At 37.1% G+C, this 19,194-nt stretch overlaps 1 non-coding gene across 1 annotated transcript; it reads left to right on the forward strand.

The window, feature by feature from the left end:
• The first annotated feature begins 16,245 nt into the window (after nucleotides 1–16,245).
• LOC141676146 (small nucleolar RNA R71) lies at nucleotides 16,246–16,352 on the forward strand. The gene has a single exon (XR_012556752.1). It is a non-coding gene; the product is annotated as a small nucleolar RNA R71 (small nucleolar RNA).
• Nucleotides 16,353–19,194: the final 2,842 nt, after the last annotated feature.

Genomic DNA, 19,194 nt, shown 5'->3' on the forward strand with positions numbered 1-19,194 from the left:
AAATGAGAAGGTGATGAGGTTCAGAAGATGAAAGAAGGTAAAGAATTTGTTAACGATGACTTAAGCTAAGAGGTTACGGTGACCAAGAGGTAAGCACTATGGTGATTATGAATAGAAGTCAGGAGCAAACAGAATTTGAAGATTTAATAGTTTCAAGATATATTTCCAGACGAATTACCAAAATTTTCTCCAGATAGAGGAATTAAGTTCGCGATTGACTTAGCACCTGAAATGAAGTCAGTGTCCAAGGCATCGCGCATAATGGCGCCAATTAAAATAAAGAAGTTAGCAAAGCAAATGCAAGAGACGTTAGAAGAAGGAGCGATTAGACCTAGTATACCCTATATGGTGTACCGGTATTATTTGTAATAAGAAAGATGGAATCATGAGATTATGTGCCGACTAGCGAAAGCTCAATAAGGTTATTATCAAGAGTAAGTATCTGTTACCTCGAACTAATGATTTGTTTGATCAAACAGAAGAAGCAAAGTATTTTCTAAAATTGATTTAATATTTGGGTATTATCAATTGAAGACTTAACCTATGGACATATCGAGATAATTTTCAGAACTAGGAACTGTTGTTATAAAATTCTAATATTGTCATTTGGATTAACCAATATACTAGTAATATTTGAACTTGATGGATAGAATCTTTAAGGAATATCTGGATAAGCTGTAGTTGTGTTACTTAAAGTCAACGGAGGACCATGCAAGGTATTTAATGATAACTGGGAAGTCGAAGAAGAAAGAAATTGTATGTAAAGTTTACAAGGTGAAAGCTTTGATGGCAGGGAGTATAATTCTTAGCATAAATAGTGAGTGAGGAGGAGACCAAAGGGGATCCAGCAGGAATTAAAGTTATTATGAGTAACGAAAGACCAAAAGCACCAACAAAAGTAAGAAGTTTTATTATTAACCGGTTATTATCGGAAATTTGTTCAAGATTTCTTGAAAGTTGCAATACCTTTGACAAAACTAACCAGGAAAAGCAAGAAGTTTATATGAAGTGGAGAAGGGTGAAGAAAGTTTTGCAGAGTTAAATGAAAGAATGGTTACATCACCTACTTTATCACTTTGAAAGTATCAATGAGGTTTTGTAGTTTATAGTGATACTTCTCATAAGGGAATAGGAGGTGTGTCGATGCAGCACAATAAAGTTATTGTATATGCATCCAGACAACCGAAACTTTATGAGCAGAAGTACCCTACTCATAATTTGGAATTAGCAGTAATAATATTCGCTTTCAAAGATTGGGGAACATGATATGTATGGAGAAAGGTGTGAGATCTATACGGTCCATAAGAGTTTGAAGTATGTATTCACAAAGAAAAGAAAATATAGTGTCAAGCGATAAGGAAAAAGGAGAAAATAAACATAGAGACTGCACCGAAAATAATTATCTTTGGAATTTCAGAAGTTGGAGTTGGAAGCCAGATATATAATCCAAAGGAAACAAGGATGGGTAGTATGACCTTTCAATCAGAGTTGTTAAGAAAAGATAAGGAGATGTCAAGAGAAGATAATGGATCACGATGTTAATAGTTAGTAAAAGGAAATTTATGCGCCCAGAAGAACGATCACGATATTCCCAGGCTTTCTCCCAGCACTTGGATGCTACAAGTAAAAGATTAAGAAATGAGATCCTACATGGAATTCACGATATAAAGTATTAAATTTATTGAAGAAATGCCAAGATATACGGAAATTTAAAGAAAATAGTGATAACCAGGTATAAGAATGAAATTTCAAACTGGATTAAGAAGTGTTAGACATGTCAAAGAATTAAGGAGAAGTATCGGAGGCCTAGTGAACAAGGCAGACCAAGGAGTGGTTTTACAAGAAGCGGATCATAAAGTGTACCAGTGATGTTGTTAGAGAAAAAGGGATGTAACTATGAGATTGTTTATTGATTATTGAGAGTTTAACAAACAACGAATAAGAATAAGTGACCCCTATAAAGAGTTGATTACTTACGAGACCTAATTCAGGAAGTGTGTTATGTCGCGAGGATTAACTTAAGATCCAACCTGAGAACATATCAGAGATTACGACTAAAACGAGTTATGAGCATTACAAGCTCCGGTGGTATTATGTGAAATAACAAGTGTATCAGTTGTCTATAAGGAATTAAGGAACATGGTGTATAAGGAATACTTGGGTAAGTAAATTGTATTTATTGATAACATCCTCAACTATTTAAGGAATAAGAAAGTTTGTGTGGAATGCCCAAAGATTTTCCTTCAATGATTAGAAGGAAAACAGCTATACGTTGAGTCTTCAAGTATGAAATTTTGACCAAGGTTAACAAAAGACTCTGATTAATCCATTAATAACTACCTAAACGAAGCCGTATGATAACAGATGCCTTGTGCAGAAAGAAAGGATTGGATATAATTAAGACCACAGAGGAGTTAATAAAGGAATTGGAAAAAGTGGAATATGAAGTTCAATTACCTAAAGATGATAATAAGTGAATATATGAGATTACTTCTCAGCCTTAACTGATAGAAACGAGTAGGAGATGTTTAAATGTTTTAAAGATAAAGTTGAAAATGAGCACCGCCTATCATCCTTACATGAAGGGTCAAAGTGAGGAAGCGATTCAGGAAATATAAGATATGTTGAGAGGTTGAGTTTTAAGGAAAACTGGGATGATCATTTATCATCAATGTCAGCTTTAGAATGCCACTTTACCAAGCCTTATGTGGACGTAAGTGTAGTCCCCACTTTATTGAGATAAAGTGGGAGAAAGAAAGTTGTCAAATCCTAAGTTAATTCAGCACACCAAGGGCGTAGTGATATTGATTAAAGCAGTTCAGAGTAGACAAAGGAAGAAGGCGGAATTGTATCGAGAGAGAGAGTAGGAATATAGAAATAGGATCAGTAGTGTTAGTAAAAGTTTTACCTTGAAAGAGATTGGATAAGTCTGAATAGAGGGGACAAGTTGAGTCTTAAATTTAGTGAACCATTCGAGGTATTGATAAATATAGATAAAGTGGTTCATGAGTTGATGTTATTATCACAATAGTATGTACATATAATGTGTTTTTCCTGTCAATGTTAAAGCGATAAATATCTGATTCGAATTAAGTGATTGATTAGGAGCCAATGGGCTCTTGTCCAAGTTATTCTGCGTATAGTGATCGATCCAAATTCTTGATCGTTAAAGGCGAGTTCTTGGAAATGAGTGTATATCTATAGTAAGTACATAAGAGATCCTTGTGTAGAAGAGTCTACGTGGGAGGTAGAGTCAAATATGCTTGACAAATATCCTCACTTGTTTAGTTAGACCAGATTCTGAGAACAGAATCTTTTTAAGGGGGAAGGATATAACGACTCGTGTATTTTTGAATTATTTAAATATGTGATTATGGAAATTATTAAATAAATAAAATATGTATATTGGTTTTGACCGTTATGTGTTCTTTGATTATTGATGTGTGATTTATAGTGTTTAATTATGGAATCGTATTGAATTGTTTTCAATTTCAAAAGTGGATTTAGTGCAAATTTAATTGCATAAATTTTTGGAATGTCCTTAAAATTATTTTTATAGTTTTATAATTACAATAATTATATATGAGATTTTATAAAATTTAGCAATCAATATTTCTTTAATTATTTAGCCTTGAGTGATTATTTGATTGTAATTATTCGTAAAATCTGTATTTAATTCCGGAATTCTTCAAAAATTATGAAACTCATATTTATTTAAGTTTGGAATATTCCGAGAATTTTAAAATTATTTTGGGGATTTTTTGAGATTAATTTCACCCGCGCGTTGATTCGTTTATTTGTTAAAAGCGGATATAAATCGTGTTTCAAAAAATTATTTTAAAATTTCGAAATTCATGTTTTTATAAACTTCGGGATATTTGTAATATTTTAAAACTAATTTCGTAATTTTCTGAATTTGTTTTAAGTGCAGCTTGGTTCGTTAATTGTGAAATGCGGGTATGAGTTGCGTTTCAAAAATACTTTTAAAATTATGGAAAATTTATTATTAATAACTTTGAATTATTTGTGATATTTTAAAATTAATTTGGAATTTTTCGGGATTATTTTTATTCGCGCAATGGTTCGTTAAATTGCGAAAACGGGATCAAATAAGGTTGTCAGAAAAGGAAAAAAGGACGCATGGCAAGATTTTGGCTATCTCCCAGATACATGTCAATTACTGGTTGTTACAGGGGAATAAAAAAAGAAATAAAATACAAAAACAAAACCACACCCATGTTGTATCTACCTCCCTGATCCGTTCTCTATTGTTCCTTTTATTTTCTCCCTAGTTTCTTTTCCTTTCTTTGTTCGGTAAGTGGTTGTTATTCATTGTTTCAGCTGATTTCTTTGGCTTTGCTTTGCTTATTGTATACATAAATATATACACATGCGTGTATATATATGTGTGTTGTTGGTAATGCTTCTGTGTTGATGTTTCTTTATACAACTCCCTTCGCCGCCCCTCTCTAATTCCGGTGGGGATGGTGGCGATTGTGGGTGGATTCAGATTTTGGTAGGTTACTGTGTTTCTGGATTTCGGCCGTTGGCCATTTCTGGCTTGTCTCTGTTTCTCTGCTCCGCGCATTGTGCGCGTGTGTCTGTGTATTTGAAACTTTTTTTATTATTATTTTAATGATTAATTCTGCAGGAAATTCATTGAGTAAAATTCGTGAAGTAAACTATAATTGCATGCAGAAATTATTTAATCGGTAGAATTTAACGTTGGAAACCCGGAGTAATCAGGTACCCGCGGATTTTATCTCCGTCCGCGATGAATTTCGACGAGCGGATGGTGGACGGTGATGAGCTAATTCTGAGTCCTAATATAGATAAATAATAAATGTACAAATTTTATTTATGAGTTCGAAGTGAAATAGTAGTTATATATAATGATTCGAGATTGGAATTGTGATTATAATGGTTGATTGATTGTTGGGTTGAACTGGTGGTTGGGATTCATGGTTGGATTTTTGGATTGTAGTTGTTGTGAATTTGATTGTTGTTGGTTTGACGTCGCTTGTATTCGACGGGTAGTCTGATAAGCAAAGGAAGCGCTGTAATAGTTGTAAAGCCCTGTAAGGCAAGTACTCCTAAACCTTTTTCGAGATATAATGCAAATGTTTCTAAATTCTCTCGTAAAACATTGTTAAGTATTCAAAATAGCTCTGTTTTATATTGTAAGTACTTTGAATCATTCAACCTTGAACCTGAGCCACATCATTTGATCTTTGAGCCATAAGCCTTATTCTTTGTAAACCATCCCTTGTTGATTTCCAGATACTAAACCACACAAATATGATACTACTCTCCAAATATATAACCACCAAACAACAAACACTGGAACAGAATTGTTTGAACATCTAGAAACTTTTATATTCAACCATACCTTGTGACATCAAAGAACCAAACCTTGTAAAATCATTTTTCATCTAATACCCGATTCTCATACAGGCTGAAGGCCATTTCTTATACATACTTCGATACCCCCTTGTGATACTCATGAAATGCATCATGCCTTTATACAAATATTTCATCACTGTGGATTATGATCTTGTTTTATTAAATTGTATTGTTTATCATATTGAATTGATTTAGAATTGGATAGTTTTCTTTATGTGGACCAGATTCGTGGTCAGACCATATTCGTGGTCGAATTAGGCCAATGTGTGCCTTGGATCCAGTTTATAGAGCAGAGTTGTGTGCCTTGCTCGGGGTTAGTGCGTGACTGATCAGCAGCCTAACCTTGGTTTTAAAAATTTAAAATTAATATCCAATTCTAATGATTATTTAACAAGAAACTTGATTCCGCTGAATCATCTCGTTTGATCATTTGATTGACCTCGGTTATTGTTATTGTGACTTGTTGAGCTAGTTAGCTCACTCTTGCGAATCTTTTTATACATTTTATAGTTAAAAAGGATATGGATGATAGTGAAGTTCCTCAGTCCAAAGTGCGAGCTAGGATTCCAGTTTGAGTTAGATCGAGCTAGCAGGAGCTTATTACGGTAGTGAGATAGTAAGATTGTAAGAATAATTTCATTATCAGTTGTAAGTTTAATTAGTTGGGATTTGGTACGTTGTAATAAAAGTTTAGGTTGTGGATTGTTTTCATACTTTAACCTGTCGCGATCCATGGTTGTGTAAAGCAGGGTCATTACAAATAATATTTCTTATACTGTTTTATATTTTGTGTATGTGTTGTGGACCCCAAACTTCTGACCCGGGTTTGGAGGGCGCCACATAAGGGGTGTCATTTACTGGTGGAGCTAGAGCATAAAGCGTATTGGGATTTGAAGAAGTTAAATCTAGATTTGGATATATCTGGGAAGAAAATGATGTTTCAATTGAATGAGCTCGACGAGTTTCGACTTCAAGCTTGTGAGAACAATAAAATGTATAAGGAAAAAGTCAAGATATGGCACAATAGGGTCTAATGCTCAAATCATTTATGTCGGGGCAACAATTTCTTTTTTTCAACTCTCGTCTCCGTCCTTTTCCTGGAAAGTTGAAGTCAAGATGGTCAGGACCGTTTATTATCAAAATTGTGTTTCCACATGGAGCGGTGGAGATTTTTGAGAATGATTCGGGCCAAGCATTCAAAGTAAATGGTCAGAGGTTGAAGCATTACTATGGTGACACGGCAAACCGCGAGGTGGTTAGTGTCGTTTTGTTGTCCGTTTGATCTCGAGTTTCTACATCAAGCTAACGACGTAAAGCAAGCACTTCTTGGGAGGAAACCCAAGTTTGTTGTGCATTAGTAGATAGAGGAAGAAGAAAGAAAGGAGAAAAATATAAAAAATAGAAAAAATGAAAAAATTGGGGGCCAACTACAGTAGCACGGCGCACTAGAATTCCAGAGACACGGCACGCCCGCGTTGTCCAGCGGGGCGGCCGCCCTGAAACAATAGAAGCACGACACTCCCGCACTGAGGCGCGATGCGCCCGCGCTAGTCCCTGTACTCTAAAAAAATACAGCTGGGAATTAAAGAGAAAATCGGGGACATTGATTAAAAATCAATTCCTACCCGAATTTTACTCTCCCACATCCCAAATTTCCCTCTTCAAATCAAACCCATTATTCCCACTATTCCCATAATCAATTCCCACTTCGATTCCATATCTAATTCTCTTTTAACCTCCTATATATACATATACTTATACACAAACTTCTCCACCACTTCAAAAATTCTTAAACACAAATCCTCTCTCAAACACGTAGCTTTTATTCTCTCTACTCAATCCCAATGGCACCCAAAAGAAAAAGAACGCAAGCAGCAGCACCACCGATTCTTCTAGTGCGGGTGGTGTGAGGCCGAGGTTTTCTACTCCCGAGGCTGAGTCGGAGTATTCGAGGCTTCTCTCGAAGCCTATAGCCAAGGAGCAAGGTTTTCTGCCATCGGGGAAGGATGGTAAGTTATTGGAGATGATTCTTGAGATGGGATGGGTTTCTTTTTACGAGGTACCCGCTGCTGTGCCCATGAGTGTTGTTCGAGAGTTCTATGCTAATGCGAATGTGGAGAAGAATGGCTTCACATTGGTTAGGGGGATGACTGTGGAGTACAGTGTTGAGGCCATCTGGACGGTGATTGATCAGCCCGCGAGGAGGCCCGGGCAGGACACTTGGAATGATAAGACTCCAGAGGACTTTGATCTGGATCTGATTGCTGCTACGCTATGCATGCCTGATACTCACTGGAAGTTCAAGAAGGGCACTACTGATTATTCTACGTTCCCTGCTTCTAGTATGAACAGGTTTGCCCGTGCATGGAACGTGTTTATTTGTGCTAACATCATGCCTTCTTCACATATGCATGATGTGACTATGGAGCGTGCATGGCTGTTGTGGGGCATTCTTCAGGGAGATTATGTGTATCTTGGGATGGTGATTTACCAGGGTATTCTAAGGTTCTTGAGGGGGAGTACTATGGGTCCATAGTGACGAACTTGTTCTTGGCAGTTGGTGTTCGTTGGCCAGCACATGAGCAGCTGCAGATCCCAAGTGCTCCTATTGACAGCACCACTTTAGCTACGATGCAAGAGTGGGATGGAGGCAAGCCCGATTTGAAGGTGCTTGGATATACTTTTGACCATCTACCTGGTGGGATACCAGCTGCTGGGACAGCTCAGATGAGCAGGACTGCTTGGAGATCTCAGATAGGTGACGAGGCTGGGCCATCGCAACAGGGTCATGAGGAGAAGACAGGAGCTGATGTTGGAGCGGGCATGAGCATGGCATAGTATAGGCGTCTGACGAGGAGGATGGATGCGATGCATGACATCCATAGCAGGTTTGCACGTGATCTCACCCAGGCATTGGGGACAGCTTTTAAAGCCACAGGTGTTGACATCCAGTGGCCAGTATTTGGTGAGGGCTCCGTGTATCCACCTCTAGACACACCTGACACTCCACCGTTGAGGGTGAGGATCTTGATTCCGAGTAGGTATGCCTGATTCCTTACTATTACCTTCACTGAGGACAGTGAATATTTTAAGTTTGGGGGTAGTAGTTGAAGGAATATGTTTTGTGTGAGTCGCATATAGTTGCATATTCATGATAGTTTAGTTTAGTTCATATAGTTGCCTTTTGCCACATAGTTTTTTATTTTTTGGTAGTTTTTATGATAGTTTGTTCATATAGTTCATGCATTTGCATTATAACATGATCCCTTAGATGATTTTTTCCGATTGACTTGTGATATTGATGCTAGTGTAGTGATTTCGTATTTAGTGATGTTGAGTCATATTGAGTTGATTTGTATGCTAGAGACACTTGTAATTCACTAAGTCTTATAGGTTTCTTGAGTGCTAGATCATGATCATGATTTGTTTTTTTATCGAGGTTTAATCGCTTATTTATATTTAAAATTTAGGATATTCTCTTAATAATAAAATAACATGGATTTTTAGAAATTAGAGAAAAATAGGATTTCATTGATAGTTGTTGTGGCTAGGTGTCAAATGGCTAGTAGTCGGCTCATATTTATATGAGTAGTCTAGGGTTGAACGAGATGGAGCGAAACGCACTCGTTCAAAAATTTGAAAAAAAAGAGAAGAAAAGAAAAAAAAGAAGAAAAAGAAAAAAATAAGTGTTATGTATAATTGATCACGAGTGGGCTCTTAAGTACTCGAGTTATTAAGTTCTTAGGGGACTTTGTGCCTAGTGACCTAAGGCTTTTATAGTCTGGGATCCGCTAACCTAACGCTCGCTACATAGGTACTATTGTATAAGTCTTTTGTGGACCTCACTCATTGCACGGTCAAATAAGCATATTTGTGTTGTTTTGTTTTGAATAAAAACATGATTCCATATAAAACTCTAGTATAAGAATTGAAGTGTTATAAGTTATTTTGAGTCTAGCTTCTTATTTTATTTATAGCCTTGCGATTGCCTTGATGAGTAGTGAGTCATGATTATTGATCTAGTTGTGATAGTATATCTGTAAGCTTTTGCACACACGCACGTCTCTAGTTTGTAAGTTGATTTATACGATTTGATTTATCTTTATGCGAGTAACTGTATTTGTTGAGATGTTGCTTGTTGGTTGGTTTAGCTATTCTATTGGGATCGTTGCATTCATTTAGTTGCATTCATGCATTTTTGTTTCTTGTTTTTTGAGTCTGTTTATGCTTAAGGACAAGAATCGATTCAAGTTTGGGGGTAGGTTGAGTGACATTTTTGACACTTTATAACACTCTATTAAGCTTTGAATTGGTGCATTTGTACTCAAGTTGTTGGTGTTTTAATTTGTTTTCTAGTGTTTTTGCATTTCAGGCATTAATCCGAAAATCAGGTGAATTAGCATTGTTTTTATGTTAATATGGTGTTAGTATGGTGTCCAAGGAATAAATCTCGGGAAGCCAACTCATTGCAGCAAGAAAAGACAGAAAAGCAGAAGTTTATCCAAGAGCATGGCGCACCCGCACTGTCATAGCGCGCGCCCGCGCCCAAACAGCAGAGAGCCAGCGAGCCCGCGCTGATGAAGGGCGCGATCACGCCGGGTCGGGATCTCAGAATCCTGATTCTACTTGACATCTAATTGGAGGACTTCTACTTGGCATGACCGCTATATATACCTAAATAAAGGACGTTTTCCAAAGAGAAACGTACCAGAACACAAGGAGAAGGCGTAAGAAGACCGTTTTAACACATTTCAACGAAGGCGAAGAAGATTTAGTTTATACTCTTAATTCTTTGTTCTAAGTTGTAACTTGGATGCTAGTTTTCTTATTCGTGATCCTATACTCTTGTTTCGTACTTGGTTTTATTATTTATTCAGTATAAAGACTACGTTTGTTATACCATGCTTTCATTGGAACCCACGTTAATGATGAGTTCGATTATGGGCTAATCGTTATCGTGGGGTTCTAGAAGATTTATTTATGGATTTATTTAGTTAAATTGTTTCAATGCCTTAGTGTGTGGTGATTGTATGATAACCTAGTATTGGTTGTGCTTATTCGTATTATGAGCATCGCGAACTTATAAGATAGCGTGTTAATCTTTAATGAAGCGATAATGAATTTAAGGATTCAGAATTGCCATTAGCATAGGTTCATGTGTTATTGTTATGCATGATTCGTGGGTAATTTTAACCATCTTACTTGCCCTGTGTAATCATGATAGATAACTTGTGCTTTAAGCCATTATGTTGTCAAAGTCTAGAGACATATAGGGTCTCAATATAATTGGTGTCTATTCAGCTTCTATCTCTTTTATGGATGTCTGGTAGTATGTTATTCGTGCAACAAAAGTTGGTGTTTAGCTATTTCGTGTTATCTGATTAGTGTCATCACCATGGCATGCTAAGGTTAAGATCAATAAGGCTATTGAATGAAGTATTTAATGAAGTTAGAATCCCATGTTTGTCTCATATAATATCCAACTCTTTTTATTCTCTTAGTTATAATTGTTATTTTAATCGTAGTATAATCAAAACCCCAAATTATTATCGTCTTAGCATTGCATAATAACCATATCATTGGTGCGTAAGTGCATAAATCACATAGTTAACCAAAATCAGTCTCTGTGGGAACGAACTAGAAATAATTCTATATTACTTGCGATCGCGTATACTTGCGTGAATATTAGCATGTGTTTAGCCGTAACATACTTATAGATATATAAATTATATCATATTCCAAGGAAATTCATTAATCTAACATTTATATCGCAGTAAATTAAGACATAATAAATTATGAAAAGAATAATCGATAGAACATAAATATTAATAATCAAAATGTCTTAAACTAAAACATCATAGTGTTGTATGTTGGTCACAAACACTAACACTTACCTCCATACCCTCTACCTCAAACACATCTCACTAAACACCAAACTGAAACACTTCAAATCAACCATCCACTTCAAGCACCCAACATCAATGTTAGGGCGAAAACACGCGCTAATATTCACGCAAGTGTACGCGTTCAAAAGTAGTATAAGATATAAATCAGATTCTTTCCCACAGAGACTGGTTTAGGTTAAGTTCAATTTATGCACCTATGCAACAATGTATGGTTATCGCCTAATGCTAAGACAAATAACAAATTGGTTTTTTATTAAACTAAGAAATTATACTAAATAACATTAACTACGAGAATTGAGGTTGAATTACTATATATGACAAATATGGGATTCTAACTTTATTAAATACTTCATTCAATAGCCTTATTGTTCTTAACCTTAGCATGTGATGGTGATGACAATAATCAGATAACACGAAACTGATAAACGCCAACTTTCATTGCACGAGTACCATTCTACCAGACATCCACAAAAGAGATAGAAGCTGAATATGCACCAATTATATTGAGACCCTATATGTCTATAGAATTTGACAACATAACGGTTTAAGCACAAGTTATCTATCTTGATTACATAGGGCAAGTAAAACGGTTAGAGTTACCCACTAATCATGCATACAATACATGAACCTATGCTAGCATGGCAAGTTCTAAACCTCTATATTCACTATCGCTTCAATAGAGATTAACACGCTATCTTATATGTTAGCTACGCACATAAGATGAATAAGCACACCCAATAATAAGATATCAATCAATCACCACACACCAAGATATCAAAACAATTAACTATTAAAATCCATGAGTAAATCCGCTAGAACCCAATGACAACGATTAGCCCATAATCGAACTCATCGTCACCATGGGTTCCAATGAAAGCATGGTATAAAACAAGGTCTTAATAAACTGAATAATGATTAAAGTACGAATAAACCAGATCTATGTTCAACAAGAACGAAAACGAGCATCCAAAGTTACAACTAATTCAAAGAATCACAAGTTGAAAACAAGATCTTCTTTTTCGGAGTTGTTTTGTGCTTTTAGGTCTTCTCCTCGGTATCCCAATCTTCCCGGATGATGAAAACCCTTTTTTAAGTATATATACGCCCCTAGTGGACCTGGACCCTTAAAATCGTCAAATTCCACTCAAAAAAGGTTTTTTCAGCGAAATCAGTGACTAGCCGCGCCTTGGGCGGCCACTCGGCTCTCCGGGCGGGCGCTCAGCTCTCCTGGGCGGGCGCTCAGCTCTCTAGGCGGGCACTCAGCTCCTGTCTGGAAAAATTTCTGATGAATCTTGTTTTGGCCATAACTTGAGTTCTACTCATCAGAATTAGGCGATTCAACTGCGCACGCGAAGCTATTGAGATTTTCTACAACTTGAAAATAGCCTTGGCTTCCAAATATGATCACTTTTTATCATATTTCCTTTAAAAGCTCATTTTTTCATATAACTGATACCTGAAATGCAATAACACAAAAACACATCAAAATACCAACAACTTGAGTCAAAAACACCAATTTAAGCTTGTAATAAAGCATTCTAAGTGGATATAAAATCCACTTACCACACCCCCAAACTTGAATCGATGCTTGTCCTCAAGCATAAACAGACTCAAAACTACAAAACAAACCTAATGCATGAATGCAACTATGTGAATGCAACTAAATGATAATGCAATTGATCCCCTCAGAATAACCATAACCAAATGAATAAGCCATCTCTAAGAATGCAATAACTTGAAACAGAGTTCGAATAAATCCCACAAACCAACTCACAAACCAGAAACGTGCATGTGTGGATGCTTAAAAGATATACTCTCGATACTAGATCAATAACCATAACTTATCTATCATCGAAACAATCAAAAGTTTATAAACAGAATAGACAATAAATGCATTATGACTCACAACACCTCCTTTCTACTAGAGTTATACAAGGATTCACACTATTATTGAACACATCGCAAAGATGCTTATTTGACCGTACAATGAATGAGGTCCCAAAAGACTTATGCAATAATACCCATATAGCGAGTGTTAGATTAGCGGATCCCAGACTATAAAATCCTTAGGTCACTAGGCACAAAGTCCCCTAGAACTCCATAACTCGAGTATTAAAGAGCTCACTCTTGATCAATTATGCATAAACACATACTTTTTTTTCTTTCTTTTTTTTCTTTTTTTTTCTTTTTTCTTTTTTTTTTCAATAATTTCTAAATGAGTGCATTTCACTCCATCTCACTCAACCCTAGACTACTCATAAAAATATGAGCCGGCTACTAGCCATTTGACGCCTAGCCTTACAACAACTAGCAATGAAATCCAAGTTTTTCTCCAGATAAAAAAATCAGTGTTTTTATGTCATTACGAGAATATCACAAATTCTAAATATAACCAAGTGATTAAATCTTAACAACAAACAAGTATGATCATGATCTAGATCAAAAGCAACCCTATAAGACTTTGTGAAAATATTTGTTTCTGGCATGCAAATCAATTCATTAAGACTTAAACATCCCTCTATTCATCATCACCACACTGAAATCAACATCAACTTATCAAATATCATAGTTCATCTTAAGGGATCATGCTAAATATGCATGCAAATGCAACTATATGAAATCACATAAAAATAAACAAATATGTCCTAAATGAACAATCATGCAAAAATATGAATGAACTACAACTAAACATGCAATATGAATCTATATGAATCTATATGGACACACACACTACTAATCCTTACATTATCACCCCCAAAACTTAAAATTTTCAATGTCCTCATTGAAGGTAATAATAAGGATTTCAGGCATAACTAATTAGCAGGAGAGTCACCCTCTTCTGGTGGAGGATCAGGGGCCAATCAACCTCGCCAGCAGTGTTTCGAACAACAGTACCGAAAGCGTGTGTCAAATCTGCAGCAAAACGATGGTGAATATCGTGCATGGCCTCCATACGCCTAATTACTCGCCTGTACTGTTCATCACCAACACCAGTCCTATCAACTACGTGCTGCACATGAGAAGAACCCTCTATAGGCACTGGAATATCCGTCTAGCCACTCTCTATATCATTAAAAATATATCCCAACCCCTTATCATGGGGTACACCTATAAATGAATAACTTAAGTGATCTAGCTTTTGGTTGAGCTCAAGTATGGGAGCTTCTTGAATAAATGGTTCAAAACGCTCCTGAGAAATTTTCAGCTCTGCTAACCCAAGAGAATCGAATGGCATATCCAATTTCCTCTTCCACGGAGGTGCATTCTAAACCTGTAGTTGCTCTACTTTAAAGCACTCCTCTTTAGCTGTGGATAACTTTATTTCCTTGAACACATTAAAAGTGACCTTTTGATCGTAAACCTTTATCGAAAGCTCTCCTTTTCGTACATCGATCATAGTTCGTCCTGTAGCCGAGAATGGTCTTCCCAAGATGATGTGAATCTTCTTATCTTCCTCGAAATCCAGAATTACAAAGTCAACAGGGAATAAGAGTTTATCCACCTTGACCAAGACATCCTCCACTATACCTCGTGGAAAACCGATGGAACGGTCAGCTAGTTGCAATGACATGTATGTTGGTTTCGGATCAGGCAGACCAAGCTTCTTGAAGATAGATAAGGGCATCAGATTGATGCTAGCTCCTAAATCACATAAACACTTGTCGAATGACAAGTTTCCGATCGTGCAAGAAATAGAGAAGCTTCCAGGATCTTTAAGTTTCGGAGGCAACTTTTGTTGCAACATAACACTGCATTCCTCCGTTAAAGCAATGGTCTCTAAGTCATCGAGCTTCGCTTTCCGAGAGAGAATACCTTTCATAAACCTCGCATAGCTAGGCATCTGTTCAAGAGCTTCAGCGATAGTATGTTGATATGAAGTTTCTTGAACACCTCCAAAAACTTCTCAAACTGCTTATCCAGCTTTTTCTTCTGCAACTTCTTAGGAAAAGGAGGTGGTGGATAGATCTGTTTCTCCCTTATATTACCTTCAGGAGGAGTGTGTTCCACAGTAGTCTTCCTTGGTTCCACCTCTGCTTCCTTCTGCACTTCTTCTTCAGCCACAACTGCATTTTCTGAATCTTGAGATTTTTCAGGCTCTTCGTCTTGCTGAATTTTGGGACTTGCGACCCTTCCAGACCTTAAGATGATGGCGTTCACCTGTTCTTCAACTTCCCTCTTGCCTGGATTGGCTTCTGTATCACTAGGAAGCGTTCTTGGTGGTCGATTCAATAAGGCATTAGCAATTTATCCTAATTGGTTCTCTAGAGTCTTGATAGAAATAGCCTGGCTTTGGCATATAAGAGCCTGGTTTTTGCACATAAGCCTCAACTCCTCCAATTCAGATTTTTCATTCGAAGATAGGCCTGCATCATGATTTTTTTGTGGAATTTGGAGTTGTTGTTTTGGTGCAAATTGTTGCTGAAAAGCAGGAGGGTTGAATTGGTTTGCTCCAAACTACAGGAACGGATGTTGCATCGCATTCTGATTGTTATTCCAGCTGAAGTTAGGATGATTCCAGTTGTCAAGATAATAAGTGGCAGGAACTGGCTCCTGCGATCTCTGAAAGTTGCTCACAAACTGAGCTTACTCACTAGATATAGTGCATTACTCCGTCGCATGCGGACCTGCAAATAGCTCACAAACACTAATTATCTTTTTAACACCATAGTTATCCAGAGAATCGATCTTCATAGATAACGCCTTTAGTTGAGCAGTGATAGTCGTAGCTGTATCCACTTCAAGAACTCCTGCTACCTTGCTCTGTGGCAATCTTTGGGCTGGATACTGATATTCATTAGCAGCCATCAGTTCAATTAGATCATAAGCTTCCTCATAGCTCTTTGCCCATAATACTCCACCTACTACTGCATCAAGCATGGGTCTGGACTGTGCTCCCAAACCATTGTAAAAACAATTGATGATCATCCAATCAGGCATCCCATGATGAGGACACTTCCTAAGCATCTCCTTGCAGCGCTCCCAAGCTTCATATAAAGATTCTCCTAATTGCTGCGCAAATTGAGTAAGAGCATTCCTGATTGCAGCTGTCTTTGCCATAGGGAAGAATTTAGTAAGAAACTTCTGAGCAAGATCTTCCCAAGTAGTAATCGAACTAGCTGGTAGAGAGTGTAACCAGCTCTTAGCCTTTTCCCTCAAAGAGAATGGGAACACTCTCAGCTTCACAGCATCTTCAGAAATACCGTTGAACTTGAAGGTGTCGTAGATTTCTATGAAATCCCTAATGTGCGTATTGGGATCTTCCGTTGGAGAACCCCCAAAATGGACTGAATTCTGCACCCATTGAATTATGCCAGGCTTGATCTCAAAGGTATTAGCTGTGATAGCTGGCCGGACAATGCTAGATTGAATGTCATTGATCTTGGGTTGAGAAAACTCCATCAAGGCTTTTGTTCGTGCTGCTGGATCTGCCATTGTAGTGAGTACCTGAAACATAAACAAATAAACCGTGAAAGTAAAAGAATCCAAGTCAGTGAACTTTAACGACCGCTGATGACAAGCACATAAACTAAAAATTAACACCGAGTCCCCGGCAGCGGCGCCAAAAACTTGTTAGGGCGAAAACACGCGCGAATATATACGCAAGTATACGCGTTCGCATGTAGTATAAGATATAAATCAGATTCGTTCCCACAGAGACTGGTTTAGGTTAAGTTCAATTTATGCACCTATGCAACAATGTATGGTTATCGCTCAATGCTAAGACAAATAACAAATTGGGTTTTTATTAAACTAAGAAATTATACTAAATAACATTAACTAAGAGAATTGAGGTTGAATTACTATATATGACAAACATGGGATTCCAACTTGATTAAATAATTCATTCAATAGCCTTATTGTTCTTAACCTTAGCATGTGATGGTGATGACACTAATCAGATAACATGAAACTGATAAACGCCAACTTTCGTTGCATGAGTACCATTCTACCAGACATCCACAAAAGAGATAGAAGCTGAATAGGCACCAATTATATTGAGACCCTATATTTCTATAGAATTTGACAACATAACGGTTTAAGCACAAGTTATCTATCTTAATTATATAGGGCAAGTAAAACGGTTAGAGTTACCCACTAATCATCCATACAATACATGAACCTATGCTAGCATGGCAATTTCTAAACCTCTATATTCATTGTCGCTTCAATAGAGATAAACACGCTATCTTATATGTTAGCTACGCACATAAGACGAATAAGCACAACCAATACTTGGATATCAATCAATCACCACACACCGAGATATCAAAACAATTAACTATTGAAATCTATAAGTAAATCCGCTGGAACCCCATGACAACGATTAGCCCATAATCGAACTCATCGTCACCATGGGTTCCAATGAAAGCATGATATAAAACAAGGTCTTAATAAACTGAATAATGATTAAAGTACGAATAAATGAGATCTAGGTTCAACAAGAACGAAAACGAGCATCCAAAGTTACAACTAATTCAAAGAATCATAAGTTGAAAACAAGATCTTCTTTTTCGGAGTTGTTTTGTGCTTCTAGGTCTTCTCCTTGGTATCCCAATCTTCCCGGATGATGAAAACCCTTTTTTTAAGTATATATACGCCCCTAGTGGACCTGGACCCTTAAAATCGTCAAATTCCACTCAAAAAAGGCTTTTTCAGCGAAATCAGCGACTAGCCGCGCCTTGGGCGGCCGCTCAGCTCTCGGGGCGGGCGTTCAGCTCTCCTGGGCGGTCGCTCAGTTCTCTGGACGGGCGCTCAGCTCCTGTCTGGAAAGATTTCTGATGAATCTTGTTTTGGCCATAACTTGAGTTCTACTCATCAGAATTAGGCGATTCAACTGCCCACACGAAGCTATTGAGATTCTCTACAACTTGAAAATGACCTTGGCTTCCAAATCTGATCAATTGTTATCATATTTCCTTTAAAAGCTCATTTTTTCATATAACTGATACCTGAAATGCAATAACGCAAAAATACATCAAAATATTAATAACTTGAGTCCAAAACACCAATTTAAGCTTGTAATAAAGCATTCCAAGTGGATATAAAATCCACTTATCAATAAACCCTCACACTTAATGTCTCAATGGCTACAGGATGCAGAGACTCAACCAATTACAATGAATGATCTCCTACTAGACCAATTGGAAGGACTGGCAAACATTACCCAATAACTACTTACCACATACATGTCTAGTCAGGATTATCAAGCAATCTTACTGTCATACAAGAAAGAAGTTGAAGCTCAACAGACTAAGATAGCTGATGAAGCCGATCAAGATGGGAATGTTGATGCCTGGCTGTTTATACATTTTAGTGTTGACATGATGAGGCCTTGGCTAGATTCAGGGAGGCATATTTCACTATTTTGAGTAGCAATAACAATGCCCTTACTCCACAAGAGGTGTATGATGCTATTACAGAGGTCTACAAGGAATATCTAAAAGCTTTCTATTTTATTTGTAAAGAATTGGAAAAGACTTTGGGTAGCCATCAAGAAAAGATTAAAAACTGTTTATAGACAAAATTGATGCGCTTTTCCCATCTCAGATTGAGATAAAGAACAAATTCAACAAGTTTGCAGAAAAGATGGAAAATTTCACTTTGATTGGTGTAGAGACCAACATCAAGAATCTAAGGCAATCATTTATTGACTTGCATGAGGTTGTCCAATAGTAAATTACAAGCAACAATGACACAAAGGTCAAGTTGAAGCAACTTCATCAAGGAAGATATAAGCCTTCAGCCTTATTGATGGAGGAAATCAAGAATTCAATTGAAGCCACCATTGGCACATCTCTCTCTCTCACAACTCACAATCCATACCAGCAACATCTAACAATCTGCAAATCCAGTTTCTACAACCTCAAGTCTCATCTCTTCAAGC

Source organism: Apium graveolens, chromosome 7, assembly GCF_009905375.1.
Source record: "Apium graveolens cultivar Ventura chromosome 7, ASM990537v1, whole genome shotgun sequence".
Lineage (NCBI taxonomy): Eukaryota > Viridiplantae > Streptophyta > Magnoliopsida > Apiales > Apiaceae > Apium > Apium graveolens.